The following is a 26,328-nucleotide window of genomic DNA, read 5'->3' as shown; positions in this document are numbered from 1 at the left end:
TAGTCATAACATCAATATCATAATCGTCAGGTATCCAAAGTTTCATACAATCAGCTGCCGTCGACGTTTTGCGTGGACCTTCATGATCACCGACTTTTGATACCACGTATCTATCATTACGCATAATTTTAATTACGCGATACGGACCTAAAAATTTATTTTTAAATTTAATACCCGGACCTAACTGCGTTCTCTTAATCGCAACAAGATCTCCTTTCTTTTTTTATTATAACTTTTTGCATTTTCCTGTTGAATTTTCGCGATTTTCTTTTTGGCTTCTCTACGAATATTATCACGTCCTTCTTCACACATCTTTATCCATTCATCTTCGATCATTTCCCGTATTTGTGGATCCTCTTTTAATCGCATATGAACTCCAAACATTAACTGAAATGGCGTTCGATCGGTACTTCGACTCGGCGTTGCATTTAAATATCTCTGCGCGATTGTTAAAAACTTAAACCATTCATCTGTTTTCGGCGTAGATAATTTTGTTAAAAGCGGTATAAGCGTACGGTTCACTCTCTCTACCTGCCCGTTTCCTCTAGGTATCCCTATCGAAGTAAGGATATGTTGAATTTTTTCGTCATTACAATATTCTTTAAAAGCGCCTGAAGTAAAAGCGGTGCCATGATCCGAAACAATTCTTCGCGGATTTCCGAACACCGTAGATTGTTTTCGTAACCGATCTATAACTTCAGCAGTGTCAGTCGATCTAGTAGCACATAGCCAAATAAACTTACTAAATGCATCTATTACTACAAAAATATGCCGATAACTTTTTTTTGTACTGGGCATCGGGCCCAAATGATCTACATGGTACGTATCCAACGGTCCATCTCCTTTATTAATCGCATGCAAGAACCCTTCTTGTCGACCATACTTCCGCTCGGCTAAAATACAATTTATACAACCCGCTATTATTTTTTCAATTTTCGGACGCATCTCTTTAAACCAATAATTTTTTCGTATAATTGCTTCTGTCTTACTAATACTAAAATGTCCCTGATCATGTGCTTGTCTAATTATCGTGTTTTGTAACATTTTTGGTACAATAAGTAATAAATCATCACCTTCATTTCGATATAATAAATCATTCTTTAATATATAACCGTCGGTTTCATCTCGTGCTGCTAATTCTCTGATTTGCTGTAAATCTTTATCGCTATTTTGTGCCTTCTTAAACCTAGCGATCAGACTGTCGTTACATTCATTTATAAGTAAGATTTCTGGAAGAGGATGTCGGCTTAATGCATCTACATGCGTCATACTTTTCGCTGTCCTGTGTTGAATCTTATAATTATATTCTTCTAACGCTAGAGCCACACGCACGCCTAGATCTTTCTTATTCATCGTTAGAGTAAATGCCTTGCAATCAGTAATGATTTTAAAAGGAATTCCCAACAAATATATCCTAAATTTCTTTAATGCCTTAATAATTGCAAGTACTTCTAACTCGTAGCTAATATATTTTTCCTTCGCGGGAGTGGTCTTTCCACTCATATAATATATCGGATGAAAATTATTATCCGCGTGATCCCGTTGCATCAAAATCGCACCATAACCGAACTTTGATGCGTCCGTGTGTAACTCCGTTTCGGCTCCTTGTTTATAAAGTTTTAAAACAGGTTTATTACTTAACGCATACTTTAAACTTTGAAACGCTTGTATCTCGTCTTGTCCAAACTGAAATTTGGTATTATTTTTCAAAAGGTTTATCAGCGGCCTAGCTATCATCGAATATCGAAAAATAAATTTCCTAAAATAACCAGTAAGCCCGAGAAAACTTTGAATGTCACGTACGCATTGCGGGATTGGAAATTTCATTACCGCATTAGTCTTATGTTCGGAAGGCCGTATCATTCCGCCTTCTATAATATGCCCCAAATACTCGATCTTTGTTTGAATAAAACGACATTTTCGCCAGTTAAGAATCAGTCCGGCTTGACTTGCTACTTCTAATACACGCTTTAAGTCGTCAATTGCTTGCTCAATATTTTGCGAGGGAATAATTAGATCATCTAGATAAATTAATACAGTTTCTTCATTTATTAAATCCTTAAACACATTTACGAATTTTTGGAATACCGCCGGGGAATTGCAAAGCCCAAACGGCATTCGTATAAATTCATATTGGCCATTTGGCACAATAAATGAAGTATACTTTCTACTTCCTTCAGCTACTTTAACATGAAAGAATCCATTTTCAAGGTCAAAAGCACTGTAAATCCCAGCACCCTGCAAACGATCTATTTGATCCTCAATTAACGGCAGTGGATATCGATCTTTTACTATTTTATCATTCAGCTTTCTATAGTCTACACAAATTCTCGTATCACCATTTTTCTTCTTAACTAACACGATCGGACTTGCATACTCTGAAATAGATGGCCTGATAATACCGTTATTTAACCATATTTTTAATTGCCTATCTACCTCTTCTTTTTCAGGTTGAGACAGTCTACGTGGCCTTTGATAAATCGGAACGTCATCTTTTAAAATCAGAGTCATTTCAATACCAATTTCTCGTGTCTTTTTTGGTTTATAATTTTGAGCAATTGTTTTTATTTTTTGTCGGATATGTTTTTCACTGATGTACAAAAAGTCATTTGAATTGTTTATTTCTTCTACATCTATCTTTAATATCTCTGGTAAATTTGAAATAATTTTACAAATTGTAATCTGTCCTCCTATAGAATGTAATTCAACCTGATTCAAAAAATCAGTTCCGATTAAAATTGCGTTCTTCATTATATGATTATCCACGACGTGAAATAAGATTTCATATGTTTCGTCATCAATAATAACATTTGTTACAAACGACCCGTGTGTCTGATTATTCAGCGCTTCTAAACCGGTAAAAACTATTTTATTTTGTAATTCTGGACAACTTAATTTTTCATAGCATTCACGATTCATTATACTTATGTCACTTCCCGTATCTATTATACTAGTGAATTCCCGATTCGCAATTTTTATTTGTTTTGACTGTTTCTGACGCAGATTATCGGAAATTACATGCGCAACTTTCTTCTGTGTATCGACCGTTTCTTTACATGATTTCGCGATATGACCGAATTCATTACATTTAAAACATTTTACACCTTTGTCTTTTGACGGACATTCTTTGCTTACGTGATCTTTACTACCGCAGTTGAAGCATCTCTTCGTTTCCGTGGATGTCGTGCTGTTCATGTCGTCTCGAATCGTCTTTTTCTTTTTATTCTCTTCCGTCTTTTGCTGCCTCGTTTTTGACTCTCCTTCTTTTCGTATGGCCTCGTACAGAATGAACCTCTCCTTCAGCTCTCGTATCGTCTTCGCTCCATGTAACACCGTTTTATTAACGGGTTCGTCTTGAATACCCTCGATGATGTACTGGATCACCGACTTTGTATCAACGTCTGCTTGCGCCGCGATTTCGAGCATCTTATAAATGTATGCTTGATACGATTCATCTGATTTTTTCTTTCGTCGCATCAATTTTTGGTGCACTGCGTGACTGTCAACAGCGTCCATGAATTCCTCCGTTAATGCTCTCCGTAGTTTTTTCCACGTCTTTGTACATTTTTCATAGTTCACAAATAATTTTGCCGAACCACGAAGAAGTCGCTTTGCGTACGCCACCTTCTGTATATCGGACCATTCGCATAATACCGCCATTTCTTCAAAGTCTTTAAGCCACCTCTTTACGTCGACCTTGTCGTCTCCACTAAAAGTTTCCATCGACTCTTCTACGTCTCTGAATGTTAACAAATAGTTTCTTCTGGATCTTCTCGCACCATTATGTCTTTGATCAGTCACCAGTACATCTTTTTCGTCGCTTGAACTAGAACTGCTTTCACTCACATCATCTTGCTGCTGCACGCTTTCCTCTTCATCTTTGTCTACATGTTGTCGTCCACCATGTTCGCGTTCCACGCTCATAATTGCTGCCAATCTTAGAACAAGCTCGTTCTTGGGTCCCGTTGTCTTCAATCGTCGTTTTTTTAATTCGTCTTTTAATTTTACTATCGTCATCTCTGTTAACTTAGCACTTAGATCGTCGTCTAACACACTAGGGCCTGGTGTCGACATCATCAGAATAATACGTCTTAAATCACGTCTTCGTCTTGTAATTTCTGGTGCGAGTCACCTTCGCTGTCTGTATACGTCTTTACTTCTTCTTTACTGATACACTTTTATTGCACTGATGATTCACTCACAATTAGACTCGTAATTTCGCTTGTATCTCTTGTATTCTTTATGTAATTCGACTGGACGAGCCCCCAAAAAATATGTAGAATATTTGAAAGGAAAGAATACAAGCATAAATGTAATTAAAATTTATTGTGTCTGACTCGCAGATCAGATCAAAACAAACTCAATTCTTTTTTTTAGTTTTTCTTCGTTGCTAAACGACGCCTTCTAACGCCGTCTTCGCTTGCTCGAAGAGCGAAAATCATATCGACAGATAACTTCACACAACGCATTCAAGATAATTATACAAATTAACCCTACAATAATCATTCCATAAAAGAACTATTGGGGAATGATTATTGCAAGTAATCTCATTAAGAAATCAATAATCACTCATTCAAAAACTATTGGGAAATGATTATTGCGAATAATCCAATCATTAGATGCTACATAATCACTATTAGAGAATGAATAATCACTATTGTAAGTCAATAGTGATTATTGCCTTTCCAATAGTTCATTTCCGTAAGGGCTACTAGATGCAGTAGTTAGTGAAGATGGTAAAGTAATCGTTAATACTTTACATGATCATCCACCTAATCATATAAAAATGCAAAAATATGCATTAGAGCAAGAGATGTTACTCGTATCTCGGATGTCGTTACAAACTCCTAAAGATATATTCGATGATGTTTCCCGAAGATAAATATATAAATTAAAATATTATTTATTGCAGTAATTAAATAAATGATTAATATATATGACATGATTCATAGAAATCCTGAAGCAGCTGCATTTCTTGCTTTTAAATCAATCAGGTGTCGAATGAATAGAGAAAGAACAAAAAACAGGCCAAAACTGCCACATTCTATAACTGCACTTGCTGATGAGTTAAATCAGTGCTCGGAGTTAGTTGCTCATTTCGAGCCGATTCCTGAAGAGTCGCCCACTGTTCCCCCACTACCGTTTGCCGCTTGACGATCGAGCCGACGATCACGCGGCTGGCGCTCTGCATCAGGAGCGAATAGTACGCTACCAGCATATTTTTCACTCATTGTCAGAGACAGAGCTCGGCAAGAAATGCACATTTCGCCCGATTTTCAGTTGACTCCGCCTAGCGCTCGTCCCTTACCTCGACGTCCCGCGCGCAGCCTACGAGCCGCGCGAGGCTCAGGACTGTGTCACCTTGCGACTCGCGACCATATCGTGTCACCGGTCACCGGACCTCGAATACATATTTTTAATAGAGTTGAGCAAAAATTCACTACCTGTGAATTAGTCACTGATAATAAAAATTCACGTTCACGACCTGTGAACAAATATGAAAATTCACTGTGAACTTTTGGCTTTCCGCACTGTCGGGTAGTCACCAAATTAAAAAGTTATACATTAAAATGCGCAATTAAAGATTATTTGCAATGCAAAGTACAAATTAGAATCTAAGATTTATTAAATAAAAGTTTTAGTTTACGTTTTTTATAATATATATTATATATTGCATTGCAAATAATCTTTAATTGCGCATTTAAATGTATAACTTTTTAATTTGGTGACTACCCGACAGTGCGGAAAGCCAAAAGTCTCATTCACACTATTCACAGTGAATTTTCATATTTGTTCACAGGTCGTGAACGTGAATTTTTATTATCAGTGACTAATTCACAGGTAGTGAATTTTTGCTCAACTCTATTAAAAATATGTATTCGAGGTCCGGTGACCGGTGACACGATACGGTCGCGAGTCGCGAGGTGACTCGGTCCTGAGCCTCGCGCGGCTCGTAGGCTGCGCGCGGGACGTCGAGGTAAGGGACGAGCGCTAGGCGGAGTCAACTGAAAATCGGGCGAAATGTGCATTTCTTGCCGAGCTCTGGTCAGAGACGTTCCTAATGCAGAGCGCTTGCCGCGTGATCGTCGACTCGACAGTCGAGCGGCGAGCAGTAGTGGGGGGACAGTGGGCGTCGCTTCGAGGATCGGCTCGAAATGAGCAACTAGCTCCGAGCACTGACTGTTAAATCATTATATACCAATGAGTTATATTTATAAAGGCTGTGTAATCTCGTGCAATGGAGAAAAAGCATTACTTTTCTCTGATGATAAATTACTCCAGGCACTCGAATCATTAACAGAAATTTATTGTGACGGTACATTTTCAATAAGTTTAATATCCATACACACAAAATGCAAATGTAATATATACACCGTATTTCTTCATTAACATTACAATCAATCGAATAAAAATTTGATTGCAGGTAGTACTTCGAAAACCATCATTTAGTCAGCTTTACACTATTCATACCCGTTATATGGATAAGGTATGTCCCCCTTAAAATCAACTACAATAAAAAAAAAATAAGTTGACGTAACTTTTATATATGTAATAGCTCATTGCGGCAGTATTTATATGGTGCAAAGTTCGTACAATAGCTTTTTATGAAGAAATTTGGTCGAAAATAATAGAATTTATTCCGGGACTACAAGCCAACATAGAATTTATTATGACTGATTATGAATGGGCAGCGATAAGAACAATGGAACAATTTTTTCCAAATGCAATTATACAAGCTAGTTTCATTTAAATCAAGTATTTTAATTTTTATAATGTATCTTTAATACAATAATTTAATTTAATAATGCTTGTTATTGTATAAAAAAAATGTTCTTGATGCTTCTTGTTACAGGCTTTGCGAAGAAAATGAAATCATTTAGGTTTAACCAATTCTTCAAATATTATACTGTCTATGACAATGACAATATCATTACTGCCAAAAAAATACTTTACAGAAGCATATAACATTTTATCTAAGGCTTGTGAGAAAAACAATCCTGATTATGAGAAAATAAAGCAATTTTTGACTTATGTTGAAAAAACATGGATATCTAAAGCTTCAAAAGTTAGTGTGTACAAATGTCCAGTGAGGGCAAATAACGCCGTTGAAAGCTTTCATAAATTAATAAATAGAAAATTAGGTGGTCGTCATCCCAATGTGTGGTTATTTTTAGGTACACTTATGTAATACAATCTTAATAAATTAATAAAAAAAAGAAGTTAATAAATCTTAGTGTTAGAATATTTATTTAAAATAAAATAATACCGACTTTAACAATTTCAGAAATTAAAGAATCTCCCAATGGATCAAAAAATTAACTTGGAACTTTTGCACCATAACCAAGAGATACGATCTGTGCGATCACGAAAGAGTTTGGAAAAAGACTTAAAAATATTTCAAGCACAAACTGATTTGATTCAAGGAAGGTATATTACCCAGAATTATATTTAACTTTATATTTGTTTTAAGACTTAGCCTTATTCTTGTACGATTATATGACAATTATAATTGCCTTCGTATTTTATATATTATGTATTACGTACTGTTATTTTTGTTTGTTTATTAATATCTAAATATACGTACAATATTTTTAGATTATCTGTTTAACAGTTTTTACATATGTTTATTGACAAATTAGACAATTATCAATAAACACAAATTCATACTGTACATACCAGGTAAAAAAAGAAATAATATAGTTAATATAAGAGACAAATATACAGAATGTCTTTTAACTCTTAATTAAATACTTCGGGAAGTGAAAAAGGATGGAATTTTTTTAACTAAAAATTTCTGTCCCGATTTTGGTTTAGGCCATTATTAACCGAGTTACTAATGATTAAAGTTGATCAATCAGATTACGCCCATTAAAATGCAGAAGCGTATACTATGAAGCTTATCGCGCCTACTGTACATTCTTCCGATGTAGATTTTATTCTAACTTTTTTGCATATTAATTAATAATAAAATGAATAAATCAATAAATGGATAGATAAATAAGCAGATAAATGGATAGATAATAAATGATCTGAATCAAAATTGGAACAGAAACTTTTCATTTAAAACGCCATCCTCTTTCACGTTCTGACATATGAAGAGTTGCGCGACACCCTGCGTATCCAATTCCTATATCCAAATTTCAAGTAAAACATTATGTAGAGTGTATATGTATTTTAGACATGCTATTGGCAAACAAAGAAAATGACTCTATGCAATGCGAAAACTTTGAAAGGCAAAAGAGCTCTACTAATAAATATATATCAAAGCCTCAAATAAAAATACGACAACGTTCCGACCAGGAAATTGCAAACTGGAAAAACCGACGACAGCCTCTCAACTCAATTGAAAATTTTGAGCAAAACCGTAAATTTTGTAACTCGTATTATATACTTTATAAGTTTTAGACCTATTTTTAATCAAATCATTTTTTTGCAGCACGTACCTCAAATAGACATCGACGCATGCCGCACAAATTTCTCGATATATATTAAAATATGAACTAGAGTGAAAGGAATTTACGTAGGACGCTTATGTTCAAAGGCAAGTGATCTTATAATGACATACGTGCATCGTTTGTACGTGTGATATTAGAAATAACATGACAGCAAAAAATGCTCCTTTCAGTTTTTTCTTTTATTTTCTTGTTATAAAAATTCATACATATATATTTTCTGAAAATTAAAGTATATACAATAGAAATGTACAATAAAAATGTACTTTATATGCTTTGTTGATTGATTAAGAAAGATTTTTATAAGTGATATAAGTGCAATACAAAAAACTAGAAATGAAAATATTGTCAGAATTAAAAGTAAATTAAGCATTAAACGGGTAAAATTGCACAAATAATACAATTAATATTACAATGCAAAGCGTTGATCACTGACATGTTATAACACATACAGTGTACTACATCATCGTAAACAGTAATATTGCTGTTTTGAGCTACTTTGTGAAATATAATCTAAATAAATCTATGTAGAGGATGTAATTACTTTGTAATTTGAAATTGAAAATTAACTTTAATTGATGTATTTGCAATTTTATAAAAATAAACCGATGGAAAGTACTAGTGAATTGTACTTTTTTTAGTTACAGATGCAAGTAATAAAAGAATCGCATTTCGCATATTTGTGTAGGATATCCTGCTTATAAATGCCTATTCTCTTTCCTCTCTTTAATGAAAAGAGTAAAGGACTTTTTGGAAATATGTATCAAATTGTAAATGGTTTTTATAGAGATAGATATTTATATATCGGACATGTTATATGTGTATATAACCCACGTGATTACAAACTACAGAGTCGAAGTCATGACCATTACAATTACAGAGTCATATCTACATAAACATTAGATACAAGCAATACAACAATGTTATTAACATTGAAAACTTTCACCTAATGTTTATGTATAATTCACTCATTTTCATGCAGTTTGACAGGTGTAAAGTTATGAGGTTATGACCTCTAACATTCAGCTTTTAAAATTATCATACCGGCATTAGAATCATGTTAATACTTTTATTTTATTATGAGATACCTGTTTTGAACGTAAATTGCTTGAAACTACACATTGCATTGACAGGAAAGCCATGCAACAATGACTTAATGACAGATCTGTCCGAGCAATATACATTTTTCTTGAATAATGTGACATACCCCTTCGAGGATGAAAGAAAGATCAAAATAGCTTTTATTATGTTCATTTGATCCAATTAGCTTTATTTTGTGACCATATTTATTTAGAATTCATCAATCAAAGTAGCTAGAAGATATGAAGATAGCATTCATATCTTCTAGCTATGTATGTTATCTTATTTTCATCATTTACACCTGGATCATGAAAGCAACAAATTGAATATGAATCAAACGTTTTCGTAAAATTCACAATTTCTTTTATGTGGTTCCAACATTTATTTCATTAATTAAACCAAGGGACATAACCTCATAACCTTACACCTGTCAAACTACATGAAAAAGAGCGAGAGTGAATTATACACAAATATTAGATAGAAGCAATATAACAATGTTGTTAACCCAAACAGAACAACAAGTCAAAATGACATCAAAGTGATTCACAATTATGTTAAAATGACACCAAAGTGAATCGTAATTGATCGAAAAGTGATTTTCAATGATCATTTTGCATCACTTTGGCATCATTTTGACGTCGTAATGACTCCCTGTTCTGCTTGGGAACATTGAGAGCTTTCACCTATGTTGATGTATAATTCATTACTCTCGCTCTTTTTCATGGAGTTTGACAGGTGTAAGGTTATGAGGTTAATTTATTCACATAATAGAAATGTGAATTTTACGAAAACATTTGATTCATATTCAGTAATTTGTTGCTTATATGTAAATGATGTAAATAAGATAACGTACGTTGCAACATATGAATGCTACTCTTCATATCTTCTATTTTGATTGATGAATTGTAAATGAACATGATCACAAAATAAAGCTAATTGGGTCGAATAAACATAATAAAAGCAATTTTGTTCTTTCTTTCATCCTCGAAGACGTATGTCACATTATTTAGAAAAAATGTATGCCGCTCGAACAGAACTGTCATCAAGTCATTATTGTAATGGCTTTCCTGTCAATGCAATGTGTAGTTTCAAACAATTAACGTTTGAAACATGTATCTCATGATAAAATGAATGTATTAATCCCTTATATTTTAAATAAATTATATTGCATTATGTAAATAACAACAAATATTTTTTTTAATAATACTTTTTTAAGATTTATTTTGTTTTGTTATTACAAATTAAGTTGTTTAAAAACATATAAAGGTTTCAATTTTTCTGTGTAAACATTTATATACTTTAAGTATTCAGGATGATGTGTGCAAAGCTTCATTGCGATTAATTCTGAACTTACTTTTGTCGTAAGAGATAAAAATATTTCGTTTATTAACAAAATGCTGATATTCGCACTAAAGTGTCACATGAATCACCTTGGATACTTAAAGTACATACACCAAAAAATTTTATATTTACATTATTTCTTAACTATATTTTCGTCAGACGACATTTCTGTTCTTAAAATAATTTTTCTTCGTGTAGAATCGGATCCGTGTGCAATCGGGTCCGTGAGCAATCGGGTCGGTGCGCAATTGAGTCGGTGGGCAATCGGGTCGTGCGCAATCGGGTCGGTCAGCAATATCCCAGATAGCCGAATGATTGCAAATTGTCGGCAACTTGCCACAAATATCGCTCATAAGTTGTCAGCAACGCAACAGAAGAGGGTATCCTCTTTTCAGTGTGTTTTTGTCAGTAACAATTTTCAAAATATAATAATGGCAAGTTTCCAACAATCTATTGGCAATAGACTTTAAACTCAGTTTTCAGCAACTTGCTGGCAACTGGCGCGCAACACGTCAGGAATTCTTAAAATCTAAACAATGGGTAGGAAACAAGTGTTGCTATTAGGTTGCCCTCAGATTGCAGACAATGCAAGAAACTTGTAGAAAATCGATCGGCAATCTGATGACGATTTTCAGCAATTTATGAACAACTGACGTGCAACATATTGTATTTTTAAATTGCCATCATGTTATAAACAACAGGTAAAAAGATTTTTAATCCTTTTCATATCCCTTCTATAAATACCATATAGATCTTGTTACAAAATCTGTGTCATGTCAAGACTTATGTTCAACAGATAGAGCAGATCGGTGAGCGCTTAGTGAGTTAAAAGCAAAACTATGTTCCAAAACTCATCAAAAAAAAGTGTTGCAACCTTTTAGCTCATGACTGTATATACGCACACCGACGGAATCGATATCCCTCCGCGCGCGACACGCTTCTACACATATAGTATACGCAAAGCGCCCACATACATACTAGTCTTCCCCTTCCATGCTATTAGTGTGGCTGCTAAAAGTCAAAAATACATTGCTGACACTGGGCCATTTTGAATTTTCACTAGTTTTATGAAACACACAACGACAAATGATGTACATTCATAATAAGAGTAAAAAAGTAGGTTAGGCAATGCATGCGCAAATATGCTTCGCTTCAGTTGGTCGCTTAGGTACTGACGTTTACGTGCACTTCTCTCACTCAATAATAATGCACATCATTGTCAACTAAATGCTGAAAACTTTCAGCAATTTCATTATAGTAGAGTTGCTATTCGGTTGCCGACATGTTGCTCACAACTTATGAATAAAAGTAATACTCGCATGTTTCTGTTAACTTTATATTACCATTCGGTTGCCGACACGTTGCTCACAACTCATGAATGGTAATCGTTGTTCACATATTGTTATCAAATTGTTATAAACATTGGTTGCAACAATTGTTCTACCATTGTTTGACAATAAAACTCAGCATATTAATACTGAATTAACAAAGACTTTTATTTATTAAGATGTAGAACAGTTAAAAGTAACAAGTAGAAATATTTTATTATAGCTTAAGTTTCAACTTTGAAATATGTACAAAATGTTAAAATAGCTGATCATGTCATGATTAATTGTGACACAACTGTGACGTGATGATTAAGGCACCTAGTATGAAAGATGGCATATTTATGAAATATCTATATGTGAATGGATACGCAAGTAGAGTATTATTCTAGCTTGTGCAAATATTAATTTAGCGTTATTCATGCAAGACTCCATATCACTTTATAACTGCACCGAGAACATTGTAAAGTGCAAGATATTTCCTAAGAATTGATGAGCTTTGTATATTTTGGACAAATTTCAAAATTGTAAGATCTTCTACTTCTCAACTCTTTCTATAATTATCACAATACTTATAATAATTTATAACGATCAAATCTTTTCCTATCTCTCTGCCGCGCAAACGAGAATTCTGCAGTGTTTCTACAATGTATGGCTTGCATACGTAAATAGAACGTTCTTTCAAAACGTTTGTATTGGTCTTCATCTTCTTCAATATCGTCGGTGTAGAATTGTCGTATAGTTTATTGTCTGCATGTTGCGTGCAAAAAATCATAGTTTTCAACTTGTAGCAATCGGCAGTCATTTTCATTTTCTCAAAATCCATTAAAAGCTTAATTGTTGCATTATGGAACTTCAAATTTACATACTCGTTCTATGAGAATGTAATAGCCCATACAGCACAGAAAATTCCAGCAACATTGCAGCAATGTTGCAATGTTGCAGATTGCAATGCAATATTACGGAGACATTGCAGAAACATAAATTAACAATATGCCTGCAACATCGCATTACATATGCCAGTAATATTCCGGAAACATTGCAATATCATAATTTTTTAATAAAGTAGTGGCAATAAAAAACCAAAGCAAAATATTCGCGCATAATAATATATTAATTTAATTCATCCATAATTATTCATCCGCATTTAGCAAACTAAGGTTGGGCGACGTTACTAAATTTTTCGCTGAATCTCTACATTCCCTAACAGTACAACCGTCCATATATCGACTGTAAGTCGACTCATCCAAGTCAGGCTTTCAGAGTTGACTGCAAATCGACTTTGCATAGACATCTACAAACATCGTTCAAATGTTGATTCTAAGATGTCTAGAAAAAGGCTTGCGGTCCCGTGGTGCTGTGTGTATCATAGTATTGTTAAGAAACTTAAATATTTATATCAATAGACGAAATAGGTCCATATATGAAGAAACCTCGATCTACAGCCCAATGAACAAACAATATTTTTTAATTATTTTTTTAATAAAAATTTTTTCATATTTAATTTATTTATTGTATTATATTGATACACATTTTCTAATTGCATCTTATTTAAACAAATAACAGAAAAGTTATTCCAGATGCTATTCTGCATTTGCAAAATTAGTAAAGAAAAACTATAATTTTATATTTGTTTATATAAATATTGTGCTTTAATTATACATATTTCATTTTTTCGATAACGTATATTGATCTGATCTACAAGTTATATACATATCAGTATAAAGTGTTCACAGGTCATCATGAGGGATCAATTCGCAGCGATCACGGAAGCAACGTTCACCGGAGTCGCGACTTGGATGGGTGACCGCTTGGAAATTTCCAAAAAAATATTCTCAAAATTTTTTTTTGCGAAAAATATTTTTTAAAATGTTATACAAATATTGTTTTGTTCATTGGAATTATGTGGTGTAATAATATTTATTTAAATATTTTGGAAAAATTTATAACATTGTTGCTGGGATGTTTCAATGCAATATTTCAAAAAGCAGACATCTTAATGTTGCTGCAATCTTTCAGCAATGTTGCAGCAATGTTTCGCAATCAAAATGCAATATTACAATGTTTCAATGAAATCATTCTATGATGTTCCTGCAATCTCTTTGTGCTGTATGAGAGCGTAAGCGACACTATTGTACGTACGATAGAAACAATCTGTTTCGACGATTTCTCTTATGACATTTTGATCAATCTCTGTAAAAGGAAAGTTCCATGGTATAACGGTATATGTACCCTTACGGAAAAAAACTACAAGAATACGAAAAAATTACTAGAATACTGTTGAAAAACTGCAGTTTTTATATAGTATATCAATAATTTTTTCGCATTCTTGTAGTTTTTTTTTATAAGGGTAAACTTCCAAGAAGAAGTTGGATCATTCGCCATTTTTTTTAGTCTATTATTGAACTCGTTTGAAATTCCGGAATCGTATATGATGAAGTTATCCATTCCGAACAACATATGGATGAAACTTATCATATCTATTGACTTTACTGGCTTCATCGATGATTGTGTAACGCACACCCCTATCTTATTGTGGCTTGAGCTTCGAGTGTATATTTTTATGAGAAAAATAGGTGCATAATTAAGGTATTTGTTGGACTTGGTGACAAACGTTATTCCAGTGGGCGTCTCGTCGCTGGTGTATATACAAATGAAATGATATCCTCCATATCTTGGGTTTTCTCTTAGACTCGAAGCAACTGCATTGCCAATGGGAATAAACCTAAAACTCCCCAATATAGGTTTACTTTAATTCTCGAAGAAGACGAGACATTGCATATTCGAGACACTGTTTATGGTCCCAAGTCCAACTGCTCGTATTTCCTTGTCATTAATGCTGTGCGCAGAATATATATACAGATCATCCTCCAGGCGTTGCCAAGAGGGAATTGGTTCATCAAATTTTGGGTTAAACGTGGTAAAAGTTGTATTAAAGTTCGCAAAGTTTACATCTGATCTTGGTCCAGGCTTCCCAAAGTAATTGAAAACCTCCAAGACATACCTCAGCTTGTTGTATTTATGTCGATAGATGAGCAAAGATATGAGGCTTACTACCGCTGTAACAGCCAAGGCAGCTTAATAATATTTTCTCATATTGTCGGTGGTTTTAGCTTAAATCTCATATAATGTTTTTAAAGACAAATTTGTTATGTGAAATACTGCACTTCATAATCTTCGTTGCGGAATCATGCTCAGAGAACATTCTGAAAGAAAATAAACAAATGTTACGTAACTCCATAATATTCGTAACTGTTGTAACATGCACGCAATTACGAATGTCCCTTTACTTTCCATTTCTATCTCATATCATTTCGGCTGCAAGCGTGTGCTATTTCTCGTCGACTATCTCATAACCAATCACCCGATTTGATACAAAATTTCCTCGACCTTCGATACGGACGTGAATCAATGTGTAAATCAAGATTATTGCATTACTTCAAATAAATTCTTATAATTTATTTTTTAACAATTTACTTAATTGCAATACACAAGACAAAAATGTGAGTGTATACATACATACATATGCAATCATGCACAGATAAGTTACGTGGGTTAATGTTTCATGCGTATAAATTTTTTTGCGCCGATTGGCTAGCAAATAGTGAATTTTAAGTCCCGAGAGTTCCTTTCGTAAAAACGTTAAAAAAGTACAATTTTATGTAACAAATTTTGTTTACAAAAAAGCAGTCGAAAAAGTGTAAGGAAAAATAAATAACGTACTAAACTCTTTTAATTATTATATATTACAATTACAAATGCATTATTCTTATGTAATCTATACAATTGCATATTGTTCGTATAACAACTCCCGCACTTTGTAATAATCCTCAGAAATGCAGCCTTCCAATATTACTTTCCCAGCTTCGTGTTAAAATAAACACAACAATTATTTGTTTGGCTATATTTTATATCGAAATTGTTACATATTTTGCACTTCATATACATAGTGATTTCTAAGTACATAAAATTTTAAGGAACTATTCTACAGACGGTTTTAATTTAAATTTTTGCTTTAATTTTTTTACTAACTTTTCTACTCGATTTTATTTTTTACTTTAAAATATCTCCTTAAATTTTTTGTACTTATTTAAAAATCACCTTGTACTTAAAACACAAGAAATGACAGAAATATAAGAGTACAAAATGTACAGATGAAGAAAATTCATTTTTACTAAAATAATAAACAAACCTTTCTAACAGCGATGGTATTATTGTAACACCACAGTACTCCTCCACTAAATTCTGATGAAATGTTACTTTTATTTATAACTTGTTTGAAATCCGATAAATTTCAATTCATTTATGAACGTTGTTTGATGACCAGGAACCTGTAGAAATACAATTTATAATATTAATTAACTTGAATGTTTTCTGATATACTTGTAGCCTATACTCACCTCGTTTATTGGCAGAGGTTCCAAAGTCAATATTTTATCACTTTCATCAATTGCGTTCTTGGATTTGGTATGGGCGATAGCATCTCGGCAAATCTGATCACGTGCCGTTATCATCGCGTCTATCCATGCCACTTCGGAGTCGCCTTTACCTTTCGAGAAATTCAATCCGCTCACGAGAGCATCAGTCAAACGTACCTATTATAAAAAAAATATATTTTATGTAACAGCATGAAACTGGTTTCTTAATACAAATAGAAAATAAAATAAAAGGAAAATTATATTTAATATTAGTAGAAACGTAATTATGAAATACTTGATAAATGTGCGTTTCTGTTGTAGCGTCTAATGTTTCTCCTCTGCCTGGAACAAATACTCTTGCACCAGTACTTTGCGCTTGCCAAGCTAATATTTCTGTATCTTTAGGCAAACCTCTAACCAAAACAACTCTTCTCGGCCTTAGCTGCGCCAAAATTTTCTGTAGAGATTCGCCGTCGGATCTGCCTTCAAAATCTATATATGTTACCGCCGCAACGTACCGTTAACAGTCATCGTACGTGAAACTTGTACACATTTCGTTGGAATATCCATGGCTACTTCTGGATGATAATTAGTCTCCTCCTGTTTCATTTCCACATTTTCCTTATTATCTTCTATTTCAGGTACAGTCTCCGCTATTTTATAAACTTCTGGTCTGCAACAAATAATAAAGAACAAAAATTTACTCACAATACATATCATACATAATTAAGAACACATTTATTCATAAAAATAAATAAACAATTATCAAATATTGTTAAAATATAAACAAATTTTTGTGAATAAACTTTTAAACATATTTCTAACACCTTTTAAATGTTTTGTATAGAAATATGGAAACTTTCGAAAAAAATTAAATGATGTAATTCTTTTATATTAGAACTAAAATCTTATTACAAACTTTTGTTGTATATTTAAATATAGTTTATGATATATAGAAATATCCTTACTTTATGATTTTTCTGTATTCATCAATTTTAATCTTTTCCTCCACAAATGGAAACATGGGATGTTGCTTCTCGCTTTGTTTAAAAAAGCCAGGTTTACTTTCTTGTTTTACCAATAAAACATGTTTTCCCCCTACCACTTCCAACTTCTATTTCATCTTCCAACTCGGAACTCACATCTGCAGTTTCCCCAATGAAACGCATTGTAAGCATAATTAGTAAAGCATAAATTATAACCGAATAATAGATAGATATAAATTAAATCTGTTCCTGCTTCAACTTCTCTCTTTTTTTGTATTCTTCCAATTCAATACCTTCCAGTTTTACTCGTCTTTTTACATCTAAAGTAATATTTCGATTACCATCTTTCTCTACCAAATCTCTAGCAAGTGTCCCAGAAGGTGTTCTACTCGTTAATATAATGCTATTTTATGGATTACTGCACCATTGCAGAAATAATTCTCGGGAAAATCCACATTCCATATCGGGAGTGCTTGCAAGAACCACCTAAATAAATAAACAATTTGAGATGTATCATCAAATAAAATAATCTATAAGACCTGTGAAAATTTTAATTTTTTTTTATTTACCTTTGGACTTGGAATTTGATTTAATTCAGCCATACTGTGACAAAGTTGCAAGTGTTTAAATTGAAACGGATTATTGCGTGCACCTTCAAAACTTCTCATTAATTTATCACTCATCCATTCAATTTGCGATTTTGCGAATTCTACAACATTATAGCTGACATTATTGAGAAGAGCTAGTGAATAGGCAATCCGGATTTCTTATTACGCCACAGCTGGTCCAACATGTGTGCCAACTCCAGTACACGGCCAGCCGTATCTACACTGATCAGTACATTTCCACCGCCACGTAATGTTTGCAAGATATTAGCTAAATAACAAAAATGAAAAATACATATTTTAAATATATTTTAAATATATCTTTCAGTTAAATTTTTTATGTTTTTAATTAAAATAATTTACTCATCAACTTCTCATCTTTTGTTCTTCGTCTGGCTTGTTGATACATTGCATTGAACGCGTCTGTTATCAATAAAGATGGCCTTTGCAATCTTTCCAATTCACAACTATTCAAGTGACATTCCTTTTTATGATTAAAATCAACTGCATATATTATATCCTCTTCTCCAACTTTTACAATCTTCCAAATTGTTCCACTAATCATGTGTCCTGTTGGTAGAGGCGTCAACGTAACACCATACCCTTTACCTTTCATCGATATGCTTTGGTTGTATTTTAACTGGACAATTTTATCAAATGCAGCATCAACGTCGTTTAAGGTAAATAAATCGAAATCTTCCATATTATGACGAGACTAAAATCAATATAAACAACTTAAATGTCAGTAATGATTTAGGATGATACTTTTTCATATTTCTATTCATATTAAAGGAATGTACCTGGTATATATCGTACATAAACATTTGACCCATTTTGTAGACAGGTATGGTAGCATGTATGGGACAATTCATGCCACATTTACCTACTAGATACGGTAATGCACCTAAATGTAATAGATCTGAATATGAAAGTAATACTGCATGTATTTGATGTTCATGTCTAGAAATATAACAAGTAAAATAAGTAAATATAGACATTGTTAAAATAACTTAGTGATTGTGTATACCTCTTTAATTCTTTTATGAAGTCTTGATCAAAATTTTCATCCCATCCACAGTCGAACAGTATCCTTAACTCGTCCACTTGCAATATGTAGCAAGGTGGAGATTTGTTCATCGCTCCAGAGATAGCGTGAAGCTTTATTATAGATGTCATTTTGTATAAATTTTCTTTATCGGTACCAATCAAGTATAAACTTCCAACAAGTTGCACTATAAGATGTGATTAGTCATCAATCATTAAAACTTAAGATCGTTTTTTCATACTTTATAGACTTTAAAACTTGATTTCTTAACCTATCATCTTAACCTAAAAAAAATTGGTTCCATAAATTGGAAATTTATATTTAATTTAGACTTGTATCCGTGTTGAATACGAACTATTTATCAAAAACCTGTGCATGTATAATATGTTAAAAAACAATCGCAACAAAGTTTGTATCTGTAGCAATCACAGATATACAAATTAATACAACATAAATCTGTCGCATCTGTCAGAAAATAGTCCCCATAATCCCGCTATTTCCTGACGCATGCGCAGTGACTAGTTAACGGCAAACTCAAATTACAGAGCTCTTCTTATATGGATGTAATATACTGTAATATACGATCATCGATCACACCAAACTACACATTCAATTAATTATTATAGGTATCAAAATACATATAAAATTACAAATTAATATTTATAACATTTTATATTTAATAAAATATGAGTTTTTACATTTTAATTTACGCATTTTTATAATCACGCCATTATAATCTTATTGTTTCTTTATTATATATTATTAAATTAATTATACATATTGTATAATTATATAGTGGTGTATATTTGATACACTTCTATAGATACACATCATACACTCAGAAAAAATGTAGCATCAGGTAGTACAATTGCGGAATGCTCTTTTACAAATAATAACACAAATAGGAACAGAAATAAAATACAATAAATAAGTTTAAAAAATTGTTCCAAAAAACCTGTCTTAAATCATTTGACAAACTGCTTAAGGTTGTAAAATATTGCAATATTAACAAAACCTAAAAGATGTTGTAATTTTAAATAATTTTGTAGCAATTTATTGCCATTGTTGTCAAAATATAATAGCTGTTGACTTAAAAATCTATCACATTTAGAATTCAAGAATTTTTTTACTTTTAATATGAATGTAAGAAACAGCTATGTTTTATACAATTATAGTTTAGAGAATTTAATGTTTTAATACTTATTATTACATATAATATTGATTATTAAATAATTATTATAATTTTAAAATCTAATAACTTAATTCTTTAGCATTACAGAAAAGTAATGAATCGTTATTTTTGATTCGTAACAGTAACGGTAACGCGTTACTTTACGAAACCAGTAACGAGTAATGGTAACGAATTACTTTTTACAAAATGTTCCTTTGTAAAAGTCGGGATGGGTATTAATGTTAACAGACGTCTATTATATTATATCAAAATTCCCCCTTCTCTATTATAATATTATAAAGAATTCAAAATATTATAAAGAATTTTTTGCGAAAAATAAAATGTGCTAGTAAAATGTGGTTTACAATATTGTTTTTAACATTTAAAAATCTCTTCATTTTACTACTCATTTCTCGTATCACATAAGATGTTCTTATAGTAATTAAAAGCCACAAATGGATGGCTTGATTAAATGACGCTGCCTGATTCACATTGTTTGTATACTTTTTTTTTAAACAATGTTAACAAAATTGTTATCAATAATCGTTTACAGCATTCAAAAATCTGTATCGCGCTTGTTCCCATTGTTGCAATTCGCCGCTCGGCACCTTTGCTTGATCCTGCCGAGGCTCTGTGTCCATCAGACAAATGGCAGGTAAAGCTTTTTTCAAATTTCACGATGTAGACTAATAGAAAACAAAAGTTTCAGCCTTAAACCTTTCTATCAACCGACTTAATATTTTTCACATGTTTATATAAGTGGCAGTAGTATGCTGTTCTACAAGTAAGGTAATTTGTTGCAGGACATCATTTTTCATCATTTTGTGAGGTCCATAGTTAGCACAAAAAAATTTCAACTTTAAGCATTTATATCATTGATACTATTTTTTTTACATAATTGAAACGCTATTGTCAAGTAATGAACCCTCGAAAATTTGAACTTGTACCATTTATATAATTGATATTTCACAGTCATATATCGCAATGTAAATAGGAGAATCGCGCGAATAAGTAAAAGCGAAAGCAAATCAACGAAAAGGAAAGTGGATATTTTATAATATCTGCATGGGCGAGCGAGCAGGCAGGTGTCCTTCTCGATTCGCCTGTATTGGCGTAGTTTACACCGAGCATTTTCGACGATGCATGTATACGTAATACATATATTTAATTATGTCGATTCATATTGTACCAGCTTAATATACTATTCTATAAATTCATTGCCGAAATTAAGATAATTTAATAGCAAATTACTAGTTAATACGCGTATCAAGTGCTCGGTGTAAACTAGACCATTGACCTAATTTTTATGATTAAAGCAACTGTAATTATGTGGTTAGCACAAAAAATAAATTATAGTTAAATTATAATAATTGCAATAATTTTTTTCTTTCAGTGCACATCTCGAAATTTTGTTTACGAACGAGATGTTGCGTGTCGATAAATGCCAAGATAAATGCCAAGGTCCTCTTCTCATTCTTTTTTTATAGAACATTCGCGTATCACGAATTTACGTGACCTTGTTGCGTATCCGGTTTCAGTTTTCTCTCTCTCTTTCTCTCTCTCTCTTAATAGAAGGAGCAGTAACGGAGAATTTCAAAGTGTATTCGATTTCCGCGAAACGGACGCTACCCAGGCGATCGAAATTCCTTGCTGCTCCGTCCGTTAATATAGACAGCCTCTCAAGCGCTGCAAATAAGAGAGAGAGAGAGAGAGAGAGAGAGAGAGAGAGAGAGACAGTGAGAGAGATCTGAAACCGGATACGCAACAATGTTACGTAAATTCGTGATGCGCGAATGGAGTGTTCTACAGGGTGAGCCATTTGAATCTATCACCACAAATATTTCCGTTCCCTTGCATTTTACAAGAAAATGTTTCAGACAAAAGTTGTATGGTTTTGAGGGGGACATAAAATGGTGTCAGTAATGTAACCTTGAATAGTAGCTTGAAGGTCACGTGAAGGTCACCTTCAATTTCTTTAATGGGATTGCCTACTTTTTATTACACATTCTTGTAGCTTAAAAGTTAAAGTGCTTTAAAAGTTAAATAAAGTCTTGTGCTTTAAAAGTTAAATAAAATCTAATCAATCATATTAAAATTATTTAAAGCATTAATTAATTTCTATTATTATATATTATAATTTAAAATTATGATAAATTTGTAATAATATTTACATTGAAATTAGCAATAATAACAAGTAATACTATTGAAATCATTTGCAATCACAATAAAATCATTTGTAATCACTGCAATCACAATGATATCATTTGTAATCACTGTGATATCATTTGTAATCACAATGAAATCAGCTGTGATCACAATCGATTTCACACAGTCGTATAAAATCATTTTAGTAGTTGTAATCACATCGTAATCAACTGTAATCAGTTGTAATCAACTGTACTTTATAATCACGTGTACATCAAATAGCTGAGTGAATGGCCCCTCGGTAGTCCCATTAAAAAAATTGGAGGTGTCCTTCACGTGAACTTCAAGCAACTATTCAAGGTCAAATTAATGACACCATCTTATGACCCCCTTGAAACCATGCAACTTTTGTCTGAAACATTTTCTCGTAAAATGCAAGGGAACGGAAATATTTGGGGTGATAGATTCAAATGGCTCACCCTGTATAAAAAAAGAATAAGAAGAGGACCTTGGCATTTATCTTGGCATTTATCGACACGCAACATCTCGTTCGTAAACAGAATTTCGAGATGTGCACTGAAAGAAAAAAATGATTGCAATGATTATAATTTAACTATAATTTATTTTTTGTGCTAACCACATAATTACAGTTGCTTTAATCATAAAAATTAGGTCAATGGTCTAGTTTACACCGAGCACTTGATACGCGTATTAACTAGTAATTTGCTATTAAATTATCTTAATTTCGGCAATGAATTTATAGAATAGTATATTAAGCTGGTACAATATGAATCGACATAATTAAATATATGTATTACGTATACATGCATCGTCGAAAATGCTCGGTGTAAACTACGCCAATACAGGCGAATCGAGAAGGACACCTGCCTGCTCGCTCGCCCATGCAGATATTATAAAATATCCACTTTCCTTTTCGTTGATTTGCTTTCGCTTTTACTTATTCGCGCGATTCTCCTATTTACATTGCGATATATGACTGTGAAATATCAATTATATAAATGGTACAAGTTCAAATTTTCGAGGGTTCATTACTTGACAATAGCGTTTCAATTATGTAAAAAAAATAGTATCAATGATATAAATGCTTAAAGTTGAAATTTTTTTGTGCTAACTATGGACCTCACAAAATGATGAAAAATGATGTCCTGCAACAAATTACCTTACTTGTAGAACAGCATACTACTGCCACTTATATAAACATGTGAAAAATATTAAGTCGGTTGATAGAAAGGTTTAAGGCTGAAACTTTTGTTTTCTATTAGTCTACATCGTGAAATTTGAAAAAAGCTTTACCTGCCATTTGTCTGATGGACACAGAGCCTCGGCAGGATCAAGCAAAGGTGCCGAGCGGCGAATTGCAACAATGGGAACAAGCGCGATACAGATTTTTGAATGCTGTAAACGATTATTGATAACAATTTTGTTAACATTGTTTAAAAAAAAAGTATACAAACAATGTGAATCAGGCAGCGTCATTTAATCAAGCCATCCATTTGTGGCTTTTAATTACTATAAGAACATCTTATGTGATACGAGAAATGAGTAGTAAAATGAAGAGATTTTTAAATGTTAAAAACAATATTGTAAACCACATTTTACTAGCACATTTTATTTTTCGCAAAAAATTCTTTATAATATTTTGAATTCTTTATAATATTATAATAGAGAAGGGGGAATTTTGATATAATATAATAGACGTCTGTTAACATTAATACCCATCCCGACTTTTACAAAGGAACATTTTGTAAAAAGTAATTCGTTACCATTACTCGTTACTGGTTTCGTAAAGTAACGCGTTACCGTTACTGTTACGAATCAAAAATAACGATTCATTACTTTTCTGTAATGCTAAAGAATTAAGTTATTAGATTTTAAAATTATAATAATTATTTAATAATCAATATTATATGTAATAATAAGTATTAAAACATTAAATTCTCTAAACTATAATTGTATAAAACATAGCTGTTTCTTACATTCATATTAAAAGTAAAAAAATTCTTGAATTCTAAATGTGATAGATTTTTAAGTCAACAGCTATTATATTTTGACAACAATGGCAATAAATTGCTACAAAATTATTTAAAATTACAACATCTTTTAGGTTTTGTTAATATTGCAATATTTTACAACCTTAAGCAGTTTGTCAAATGATTTAAGACAGGTTTTTTGGAACAATTTTTTAAACTTATTTATTGTATTTTATTTCTGTTCCTATTTGTGTTATTATTTGTAAAAGAGCATTCCGCAATTGTACTACCTGATGCTACATTTTTTTTGAGTCTATGATGTGTATCTATAGAAGTGTATCAAATATACACCACTATATAATTATGTAACACATTCTACGCAAAATGTAGTTGAGTTGAAATGCTCTTTGCCTTAAATTGTTTCAGTCTTTTGCTCCCTCTGACTTTTGGCTGTTCTCACATTTCAAAAAATTCATGCGTGGAAACTATTTTGATCGAACAAAGAGGTAATAACAGCCGTTGAAGCGTATTTCGACAGTCTTCCGGATTCTCACTTCAGGGATGGGAATCCATAAATTAGAAGATAATTAGAATAAGTATACTGAAGTTTAGGGAGATTAAATTGAATAATAAACTGTATTTCTAACCATAAAATCGTGTTTTTCTTATTGAACGACAAAACTTATTGAACAACCTAGTATGCTTTATTTCGCACAATTATGAGCATGTGCATTTAAAAGTATGATTACGCGTATACAGTTACGATTACGAAAATTAGATGCGTAGAAGCTTTATTGTAAACAATTTCAAGAGCTTTCCAATGTAACCTTCCTCCAATGTAATATCAGGTATTATTTTAACTAGTTCAGTGAACTCTATATACATTGTAAAAGCTTAACTTTATTAACTTTAATAAAATTATTTTCAAACAGGATTCAAAATGTACTTACGCATTAAGTAATCCAGTCACAAATTTCTGAAACCAGCGTGAACATATGCAGCGTTTTAACCTCCAAAATTCAACTATAATTTATTGCCCCTAAATTTTCAAATATCATACCTTACTTCTAGAGTATTTTATTTAATATAATAGTGGGATAAATGCATATCTCAAATGCGTTACGATTTGTCCATCTTTTATATTTAGAGTTCTAGAGCCAAGGAATATAATATATCCATTATTATAAAATAAAACTGTAAAATAAGCATATAAACAAAAACAGAAGAAACAGACAAACTTATATTTAATTAATATTTTTATTTTTAGGTAAAAGAAATAAAATTGTATAGAGAATTGATAATGTCTTAGAAAATTACACATACTTTTATTAATTTTTTTTTTACAGAAAAACAATTTTTATTTTTAAGAAAAAGTCGTAGTGTTATATATAAAAATATTACTTAAGAACAAATCTAATATATGGCGTAACAAAAAAAATCAATTCTTACAACAATAAATATTCCTTTAATCTATAATCTATGTTATATACAAATATATCTTTTTATATTACAATATTTTTTAATTTATATTTAATATATATATATATATATATCTGACTATTAAACTAAATACGTTTTCTAGTAATTTTGTATGGCTTTACTTTTATTATAAATAATATGATATGATGTAGTTTCAAGACGTTTTATTGTAAATAGCAGAATAGAATAATAGAATTAAATAATATGTTTTATAAAATTTCACAAGTAAAAGTAATATGTTAATATTTGCTACGATATGTTTGCTACTGAATTTCAATACTTTTTATAG

General features: G+C 32.1%; 1 long non-coding RNA gene and 1 pseudogene across 1 annotated transcript; one reads left to right on the top strand and one right to left on the bottom strand.

The window, feature by feature from the left end:
• The first annotated feature begins 7,201 nt into the window (after positions 1–7,201).
• On the top strand, positions 7,202–9,673 carry LOC120358688. The gene is made up of 3 exons (XR_005575588.1): positions 7,202–7,428; positions 8,180–8,365; positions 8,438–9,673. It is a non-coding gene; the product is annotated as an uncharacterized LOC120358688 (long non-coding RNA).
• Positions 9,674–15,110: 5,437 nt separating this feature from the next.
• LOC105202485 lies at positions 15,111–19,796 on the bottom strand (annotated as a pseudogene).
• Positions 19,797–26,328: the final 6,532 nt, after the last annotated feature.

This window comes from Solenopsis invicta, chromosome 1, assembly GCF_016802725.1.
Source record: "Solenopsis invicta isolate M01_SB chromosome 1, UNIL_Sinv_3.0, whole genome shotgun sequence".
Taxonomy (NCBI): Eukaryota; Metazoa; Arthropoda; class Insecta; order Hymenoptera; family Formicidae; genus Solenopsis; species Solenopsis invicta.
This window is presented reverse-complemented; position numbering and strand designations above follow the sequence as displayed.